Source organism: Ananas comosus, linkage group 1 (assembly GCF_001540865.1).
Source record: "Ananas comosus cultivar F153 linkage group 1, ASM154086v1, whole genome shotgun sequence".
Classification (NCBI taxonomy): domain Eukaryota; kingdom Viridiplantae; phylum Streptophyta; class Magnoliopsida; order Poales; family Bromeliaceae; genus Ananas; species Ananas comosus.
Window position 1 is genome coordinate 20,465,101 of NC_033621.1, and position 10,339 is coordinate 20,475,439.

Sequence of the window (10,339 nt, forward strand, 5' to 3'; positions counted from 1 at the left end):
CGTTATATTGATGATGTTGTATTTTTCATCAACTAAATAATTTTTTAATTAATTCATCGTATTATCATTATAAAAAATATTTTTATTATAATTTTTTTTTCTAAAAAAGAGATATAATTGTTTGTTATGGCTAATGTGGTGTAAATATAAAACAGTAAATTTTTTCTGCACGTACAGGAAGTCCACAGCACGGTCCACTCAATATTGTACACGTGGATTCGATATTGGAGTTGCTATCGAACCCAGTGAATCTGTAACGACCCAGCCCACTAGCAATAATAACTCGTTGGGCCCAACCACCGGCCCAAAATGCTTAAACCCAGTTATTAGTACTAGTATCTAAGTCTCTTATAAACCCAATGATAACCCCTTTCCCAACCGATGTGGGACTATTGGGGTGTCACAGACTCCCCCCGTTAAGGCCCAACCGATGTGGGACTATTGGGGTGTCACAGACTCCCCCCGTTAAGGCCCTGACGTCCTCATCAGTCCAATCACACACAAAGCCCAAGAACACCAGGCAATGTGAGACTCGTCTCGCTAGCCCGTCATCCAGACCCTGGCTCAACCAAGACTCGCCACACATGTCCAGCTAGTGAACCGACTCTGATACCAAATGCAACGACCCAGCCCACTAGCGATAATAACTCGTTGGGCCCAACCACCGGCCCAAAATACTTAAACCCAGTTATTAGTACTAGTGTCTAAGTCTCTTATAAACCCAATGACAACCCATTTCCCAACCGATGTGGGACTATTGGGGTGTCACAGAATCAGTATGTCTCATGCACCTTACCTAATTCTTGATGATCAGTATAGTAAAATCAAAACTTAATCCGACAAAGACTATTTAAGCAACTAGCTATTACAGGGATAGATACAAGTATGAGGATAAGAAAAATAGCGTCCAGATAAAAATTGGATTGTTTTCGAGGATAAGAAAAATAGCGTTTGGATAGATAATATGAAATAAGAAAAATAGTGAATAGTTACATATAGAAAATGACCGACCGTCCCTAAAGCAAGTGGCAAAGGACTTGATGGTTGGTACCCGAGACCCAAGTTCGAATCCTAGTTGATTCACATTTCTAGCTAATTTTATTTCTAAATGAAATAAACGAAGCAGGTAGCGTGCTACCTATCTCTCTCTCAAAAAAAAGTTATATATAGAAAATGAAGGTGTTGGTGGGGATAGTTATGTTTGATGGACCATCAATGAACTTTTCATTGTAAATTCGTGCTACAAGTTAATTTCAAACGGAGGTATAAGGGATCGCACAATACCGCTATTATGGAAACTGAAAATACCTCTAAAAGTAAAGATCTTCACATAGTTCTTAGGAGAAGGGTCCTAACGGTAGATAACCTTCTCAAGAGGGGATGGACAAGCGAACAAAGGTGTGTGCTATGTGTAACGATCCGGCTCACTAGTAATAATAACTCGTTAAGTTCAAACCATTAGCTGAAAATGCTTAAGCCTAGTTATTATTACTAGGATCCATAGTCTCTTATATACCCAATCACGACTTAGTTCCTATTCAATGTGGGATTATTGGGGTGTCACAGGCTCCCCCCATTTAGGCCTTGATGTCCTCGTCAGTCCAATCAAACACAGCCCAAGATCATTAGGTGATGGGAGGCCCGCCTCACACTTCCAGCCGATGAATCGGTTATGATACCAAATGTAACGACCCGACCTGTTAGTAATTATAATTCGTTGAGCCCAAACCATTAACNGAAAAAAAAAAAAAAAAAAAATTGTGGGTGAAGTAATCATAATCGAAATTGATTAGATTTGGATTTATACAATCCGAATAGGTCTCATGTTGACCATAAAATTTTTGGGCCAATAATTATAATTTAAATTTACAAAAGGCCTATTCATAAATGTGACTTATGGGCTCATGAAAGCCCTTTAAGATTTTAGGCCTATATAAAAATTCGGACCTCATCTCAGCCCAATGAATATTCGTGCCGAATAAGTTTCATCTAAGTGGGCCCAATTTCAGCCCAGTTCATGAAATCACTGCCCACATTTTCACCCACATTTAAAAATTCAATTCGATTCGAAATTCGATTCAAAATTTGAATTTCAAATTTCGAATTCCCAACCAACAACCCATTTAAAATTTAAATTTTGAATTTCGAATTCCCAACCAACAACCCATTTAAAATTTGAATTTCGAATTTCGGATTCCCAACCAACAACCCATTTAAAATTCGAATTTTGAATTTTGAATTCCCAACCAATTCCCAACATATCTTCCAACAACCCATTCAAAATTCGAATTGCGAATTTTGAATTCCCAACCAATTCACAACATATCCTCCAACAACCCATTCAAAATTCGAATTTCGAATTTCGAATTTTGAATTCCCAACCAATTCTCAACATATCCTCCAACAACCCATTCAAATTTCGAATTTCGAATTTCGAATTTTGAATTCCCAACCAATTCTCAACATATCCTCCAACAATCCATTCAAAATTCGAATTTGGAATTTCGAATTTCAAATTTCCAACCAATTCTCAAAATACCCTCCAACAACCCATTCAAAATTCGTCCTAACCGATTTCCAAAATACCCTTCAACCATCCAACAAACCATTCAAAATTCGAATTTCGAATTTTGAATTCCCAACCGATTTCCAAAATACCCTCCAACCATCCAACAAACCATTCAAAATTCGAATTTCGAATTTTGAATTCCCAACCGATTTCCAAAATACCCTCCAACCATCCAACAAACCATTCAAAATTCGAATTTCGAATTTTGAATTCCCAACCGATTTCCAAAATACCCTCCAACCATCCAACAAACCATTCAAAATTCGAATTTCGAATTTTGAATTCCCAACCGATTTCCAAAATACCCTCCAACCATCCAACAAACCATTCAAAATTCGAATTTCGAATTTTGAATTCCCAACCGATTTCCAAAATACCCTCCAACCATCCAACAAACCATTCAAAATTCGAATTTCGAATTTTGAATTCCCAACCGATTTCCAAAATACCCTCCAACCATCCAACAAACCATTCAAAATTCGGATTTCGAATTTCGAATTCCCAACCGATTTTCAAAATACCCTCCAACCATCCAACAAATCATTCAAAATTCGAATTTCGAATTTTGAATTCCCAACCACTCCCCAAATATCCTCCAACCATTCAACAAATAATTCAAAATTCAAATTTCGAATTTTGAATTCTTAACTAACTCCTCCCCTCCCATTATAAATACGGAAACCGAAATCAAATTCCGAAGAATTTTTTTTTACGGAGACGATATGATAGATAGATTGCTACACTCGTTCCAACATACAAAAGTTTCAAAAAAATGAGATATCGTCGAGCCGCGAAAAGGAGGATCGCCGAGCCGCGGAAAACAGGAGGAATCGCCGAGCCGCGAAAAGGATGAGAGATCGTCGAGCCGCGGAAAGGTGGAGGAATCGTTGAGCTGATTCATTCAATCCGTCATTTGATCAATAGGTAAAGAAAAAAATGAAAAAGAAAAATGAAGAAGAAAAAAAAAAAAGATCTCTTTTCTTCCCCCATCCTTTTCTTTTCTTTTTCGGTCCTACGATCGTAACCATCCATACCATCTAGATGGCTTCGATGGGAGAGTGGAGGGGAATCTTCTATTCCCCGTTTCTTCGGACCTCTCAATACCCCCTTCGAAGTCATTGATGATAGAATGAGTGATTTACATTGCCANTACTGTTCTTCTTTCTTTTTTTTTCCTTTTCTTTTGTTTCTTTCTTCTTTTTTTTTTATCTCTCCCTCTCTCTAAGAGATTTTTTTTTTTGAATTCTCTTGTCCCATTTATAGGGGCTTTAGGACCTCTTCACTTTAGAAAATAATTCAAAAATTTTTGAAGATAAGGCAATAATATTTTTCTTATCTCTTTTCTTATTAATACTTAGTCTTTTAAGGAAAGAAGTAATCAAATCGCAATTTAATTTCTTTCCTTCTCCATCCCAATTTGAATTCAAATGCAAATTTTTTTTATCTCAAACACCATCCAACCTTTTAATTTGTCTGATTTGAGTTAGCACTTTGACTTCAAAAGTTTAAATATGTCGGTTATTTTTTTTACTCAGTATGCTTCATGCAAGTCTTGTAATTACGAATTCATTAAAGTAAAAAATTAGTTTAAATTTTGAAGTCAAAATACCATTTCCTAACTCAAATCAAACAAATAATTAAAATATTGGGAGTAAAATTAAGTTTTTGAAAGGTTGGATAGTAAATTCAAAATGGTCTATACTTCAAGTAAGCCATATATTTTTACCAAATTTATAAATTATATGGAGCTAAAATGTAGAATTTTACCATCTTATTGTTCGTGCTTTATTATTCTGTGATCTATGAATACCGTAGTTTGCTATTCAATTAATACTAGGAGACGGAAAGTGAAAACAAAAACTATAGGGTGTATAAAGTGCTATACTTTGAACTATAGCCTATAGGATGGTAAATTATAAAAATTCCAAACATTTTTTTAAAAAACTTATTGTTAAATTGTATGTGGTTGAAGGTACTATATGTTGGCTTAAATGGGTCAGCATCCTGCCATGTGGCGAAAGGTTATGTGGGTCGAGTCATGTTCGAAATGGCGTGATGCTGGATTGGACCGAGTCATATTCGAAGTAGCATGAGGTTGGTTGGATCGAGTCACAATCGAGACCCATGGACACTATATCTATACGCTTTAAGTGCATTTGTTGTATATTTTTAATAGCTCGAGCTTGTGGAATTAATGGTTAGTGCCAACGATCCGACACTATAGATGGACATTAAAGTAAAAGAATTGGACTACTCTGTTCTTACTGTTGTTGGCTAGTTTGTAAACTTACTTAGAAAGCAAAGAGAAAAAAAAAGTTAGAAGGAAAAAAGGAAAACTACAAGTATATTTTGATATATTTTTTTTATTGTCAAACAAAGCCACTTAAGTATATAGTTTGCTGAAAAAAAACAATAACATAATTAAGTAAAAATGAAAAAAAGAAACATACAGAACCTGAGAACAAAAGGCGGGGTTAAAAAAAAAAAAAAGCACAAGAAAAAATGAAGCCAAATGTGCACTCAGTAGAATTTTACCTTCAGGAAGAAGCTGTGCTTGGAGAAGGTGTTGTTAGAGCAAGGATCACAGTAAACAGAGCCCAAAACAGTGATATTTGAGAGGGACCTTGGAAGAGCTTCAGCTGAGAAAAAGTTTGTGGTGCAGAGTGAGAGAAAAGCAACAATGAGAGTTGTTGAATCCATGATATTAAGTGCTAGAGAGGGTTGTTAGAAAAGGGTGAGAACAATACAACTATATATCTTGAGAGAGAGATAGAGCTAGAGAGAGAGAGAGAGAGAGAGAGGGGAAGCTCCAGTGGAACAAGGACATGTGAAAGAGTGGGTTTTGGCCTCATGTTTAGAGGTTGCCAGGTACTTTGTTCAGCAGGTCTACTGCTGCTATGAGGTGCGTGTGATATGATTTTGGAGGTTTGCTCAAATGCCCATGTTGTCCAAATCTTCTATGGTACGAACATATAAAATTTATCTGAATTATAGGCTATTTTGAGTCGACTTTTTAATCTTTTGAAATTTTAATTTTACTATTATAGTTTTTAACTTGTTTGATTTGAGTCAACTTTAGCATCAAAATTTAACCTGACTGTTTACTATAATAAACTTATAACTATGGGAATTGTATAAAATATACTAACTAAATTTGTAACGGCGCATTCAAATTTTAAAATGAAAATGCCATTGACTGATTCAAATCAAATAAATTAAAATTTTTTGAAAGATTGAATGGTCGAGTCAAAATGGTCTATAGTTCAGATAACTTCTATACATTTTTAGCATCTTTTAGTTTTAAAGTGCAGTTGAGAGATTGATTGCTACATAGCTGATTTTGATGTTGATGGATAGATTTGTTAAATTTTGATTACAATTCAGTATCTGAATGAATCAGATCTATTCCCAGTGAGATGGATATGCTATTATCACTTCCCTTACATAGCCATATACCGAACTTATTTAGTTGAATCCAATCAGTGAAATACTGATTTAGTTCTCTTAATAATATCGCCGGTCACTGGAAATGATAAGAGGTAAATGAACAAAAGCTGTGGTACTTATATTAGTACAAGCGTGTTTGTACTTGGTATGAAAATTGGTTGTGCACAAGCCAAACTCAGCATGAGGCTCCAACATATTACATAATCTGATGCGTCATCATCCGTTCTTCATACAAACTCCAATCAAATGAAAACTGATTCAACAAAACATCACAATTTACTTTGAATATCTGCAATTTAATGTTCAAAAGTTAATTTAAAAAAAGAAAATCCTCCACCACCATTAGCAAATCCAACTAACCAATGTTTCCAACTCAAAACTAAATAAAGAGATTTACTACTGTGAAGAAATGTCAAGAACACTTCTAAGCATAACATTACGGCTAGAGCACACGATGTTTCTAAATTTACCACTCCGATAATATATATACACGACCACCAAACCAAACCAAAGTTAAAAGAGCACATAAAACCAAATCCACCGAAGCACAAGCTAAAACCACTCTAGAAACAACCACCACATTGCCGTAGAAAACAGCAAACTTAGAGAAAAGGAAAACCGACAAGTCGGTCGGAAATTTCTAGTGATACAATTACTGGAATCTCCCCAGTTGCACACAGGGGAGACTGAAGAACATACAAGAAACCCTAATTGAGTTACTTCACCTATGCCCTTCAGTCGCACCACCGCTACCACCTTCATCGTCTACCTGATTTGATTCCTGGGCTACTTCACGACCTACTTCCCAATTCCCGCTCCTCCGGCCCCAGCTTGAACGCCTTGCGTGCACTTCGGCACGATTTTCAAAGGCCTCGGATTGAAGGGCCTCTCTTGTTAAATCAGGGGATGCATCGCTTACCCCGCAATTTGCGCCACGATCCTTCTCATCAAGAAAGCTGCCCAATCCGGCTTCTAAATCGCCAATGCCGGCTGCTGTTCTTGGTTCATCCCATGTAACAGGCTTTCGGCCCATTTCGAAGTCCCCTACACCACTACCCATATTAGGACTCATGAAACCACCGCCAGTCAAGCACGGATTTAATAATCCCTGTTCCCGTGGAACCGTATCCCGGAATTTGTTCTTGGAGGGAGGGATGCGCGTAAAGAAGATCTCCATGAAGTTCCCCACGACTCCTCTATTGTAAGGATTGGCACGTCGGTCGTAACGGTATCGAAAATTCTCATAAGTCGTCTAAAAAAGAAAAAAATTCATTAGAGAAATCTATGAATTATTTGTATGGCCATGCTTCGCCCCAGCTGACGGCTTATGTAGAAGTGCTTTTTGATGAGAGCTGTTTGAACTTCGAAGAGGCACTAATGTTCTTTTTTCTTTGTGTGTTAGTGTGTGTATGAGAGGAAACCATCCACAATAGCATTGTGGGGTTAGAAAGACCCATCCATTATGAGCCATCAAATAGAAGAACTAACAGATTTTTTATCAGAAAAATCCCCTCAACGGCTTCGCTATACAACAGAAGCAGGAGCAGAGCTTCTATTTTTGATGTACGCTCATTTCAGTTTCCCATCAAAGCAAAATGCTCCGAAGTTCAGGTTTCCCAAATGCTTGGCTACTACTTTTGGAAGTAGAGAAGCTGTCCTAAAAGGAAGGCCAAACAGGCAATACATGGACTCTGAAAGAGAAGTTTCACTGAAAGCAAACAATACCTGGTTTGTGGCCATGAGATAGAAGTGGAAGACAGAACCCCCCACAAACCACACCGAGATGAAAGTGTAAATTATCAAAACTACGGAAGCAGGAGTCTTCGACATTGCTCTCCAGATTGATGTCTGCTCAGCATCTTTAATCCTAACAATGTATACCCAGCAGAATGCAAATACATAGATGCAAAGGAGTGTCGTCGAGAATACGAACATATAGAAGAATCAGTAATTCCGCTGCATCAAGAAAAGAAATGATGAGAACACTTGCCATACAGTGGCACAATATCAAATCACAGATGAGAACTGTTATATATGCAAATTTAAATTAAGTCTGACATCTTTGATAGTTAACGTGACCTCATAATTTGTATATCAGTTGCCTAATCCTTAATCAGGTTTGATGATTTCATAACAGATTGCTTGGGCTCATTTCTTGAGTGAACAAACCAAGCTCAAGCTTTTGTGCAAGCACACAAAAGAATTGACCACAACAACAGGTGGCTGAGCCCAAAATTTACCGGATAGGAAAATCAACCAAAATAATATAAAATCCAGGTATTTACATGGACTTCTAAAATTTTGAGAGCTGACCTTGGCCAGTGAACTGGGCTGTCCCTGACCCGACGCAAAATAAACTGCGCCAGGCAGGTCAAGCTAGTTTTGAGGTCTAAAACTATCAAGCCTCGGCATATAAAACAAGAACAAGAAGCATCTATTTGACCCAGCAGGAGCTTTGGCATAAGTCAGGCCAAATAGCCATGATATGTTGTTTAGTTGACACAGGTTTCTTTATTCTTTCTGTCTCTGCACACTACAAAATTCCATTAAGACTCTGATAGTTTCCATCCAGAACTCACATTCAACAAATATATAAACTCATAATTTATGAAACTTACAAGTCCTATGCATTGCCCGACCCATGGGCAGTGATGATCAAAACGTTCGACACAGTTATTGCAGATGGAGCAGTGGGAGCAGCGAGGCGGCCGATAAAGCATGCAGGTGTCGCAGTACTTGATCTTCACGGTGATCCCATTGACAGTGACGTCCCTCATTCGAGGCAAACGCAGCTGTGGGGTCTGAATACCTCCTACTTCTAAGCTTCCCTCATAGACTTCGGGTTCTGGAGGATGTAAATTGCGTGGTATGATGCCCGGATCTCTCCCAGAGGTGAGAAGAAGAAGAGTCAAATCCTGAGAAAAAGAGAGTGATTAAAAAGAGACCATTGCATGGATATTGAAATATTAAGCATATTTTCATTCATATTGAGAAGAAATAACTAGAAGCTCTGACAGAAATAGTAACCAAGCACGTTTCAGGTAGTGGCACATTAATCACCAACAAAAACATCAATCACTAGCAGTAAGTGCCAAGCAATGTATGTAGAACAATTACTAAAGAGATCATACAGACTCAGAAGAGATACGTATACTGTAAATGCAACTAGTACCACCATTATGGATATACCCAGGTGATGAGAAAAATCATCCATCAGTTTTCTGGCAACAAAGACACAGAAAACCAATACTGGCGCAACAATCATGAAGATGGTGAGAAACAATGATCTCACATCAGGTCCAAATATAAACCTTCCATGAAGAAAAAATACCTGCAAAAACATGAGTAGACAGATGCTGAGTAAATCCTTGTTCAAATCCGGAAAGCAAAAGTTTTAGGCACTTACCTTAGTGTAACCTAGAGTTTATCACTTGCTTCAAACATTCATTAAAAACAACATAATGTTCACAAAAATGCATTTAACAGTAACAGACTACAAATTTTCAAGAAAACAATGTGTCCAGGTTAATTTTAAATAATCCGCCCTTAGTCTGTAGTTAAGCTTTCTAACTTTTTTGTTTGCTTTCCTTGCATTAATAACTCCCTAAAAAAATAAGCCTTCCTTATAGGGAGCTTCGGGCATAGTCATCTGATGGGTTTTCTTCTTAAGAAGGTTTCTTAGTTTATCACAACTCAGGGTTCAATCATATAATGTTAAAGGGTGATTGAACCCAACCTAATTAGATGACAATAATATGTATAGAAATTAAAAAAAAAAAAAAAAAACTTGTCTGGAAGAGTGATAGTTGCTGTACATAAAATTTCCTTGCACCCTTGGAGTAACAATAATGCACCCATGTTGCTTCAAAGCTTTTATTTAGTCTACTAAAACTAGCAGCGCATATGATGCAATGAAATGTGATTGGCACAGACTATTTAGGTGACAATGTGATATCTAGAGTCAAAGTAATTAGCCTGGAAGAGTGACAACTGTATAATTTTTCTCGTCTATTTTGACCTACGAAAGATTTTATTTTCGCTACGCTTGTGTGCCATGCAGGTTTAAGGTTTTGCTTGTGCTAACCCCTCGACCTGTCCCTGCATCAGAGATTAGCAAAACTTGCTCTTTGCAAATTAGAGACTTACTATATATAATATTCAGAAACATTAAAAGACAATGCATGCACATTATTTGCAGACAAAGATACTACTAGTTGGCTAGTTTAATACTTATTTATTTTATTTATAGAGAATACTATTAGGATGTGACTAAAAGGAAAAAGAAAAAAGCAAATTAACTTAAAGATAAAATAAATGTTTTAG

General features: G+C 37.0%; 1 pseudogene; it reads right to left on the reverse strand.

Annotated features, from left to right (window-relative positions):
• On the reverse strand, window positions 6,494-9,365 carry LOC109709181 (annotated as a pseudogene).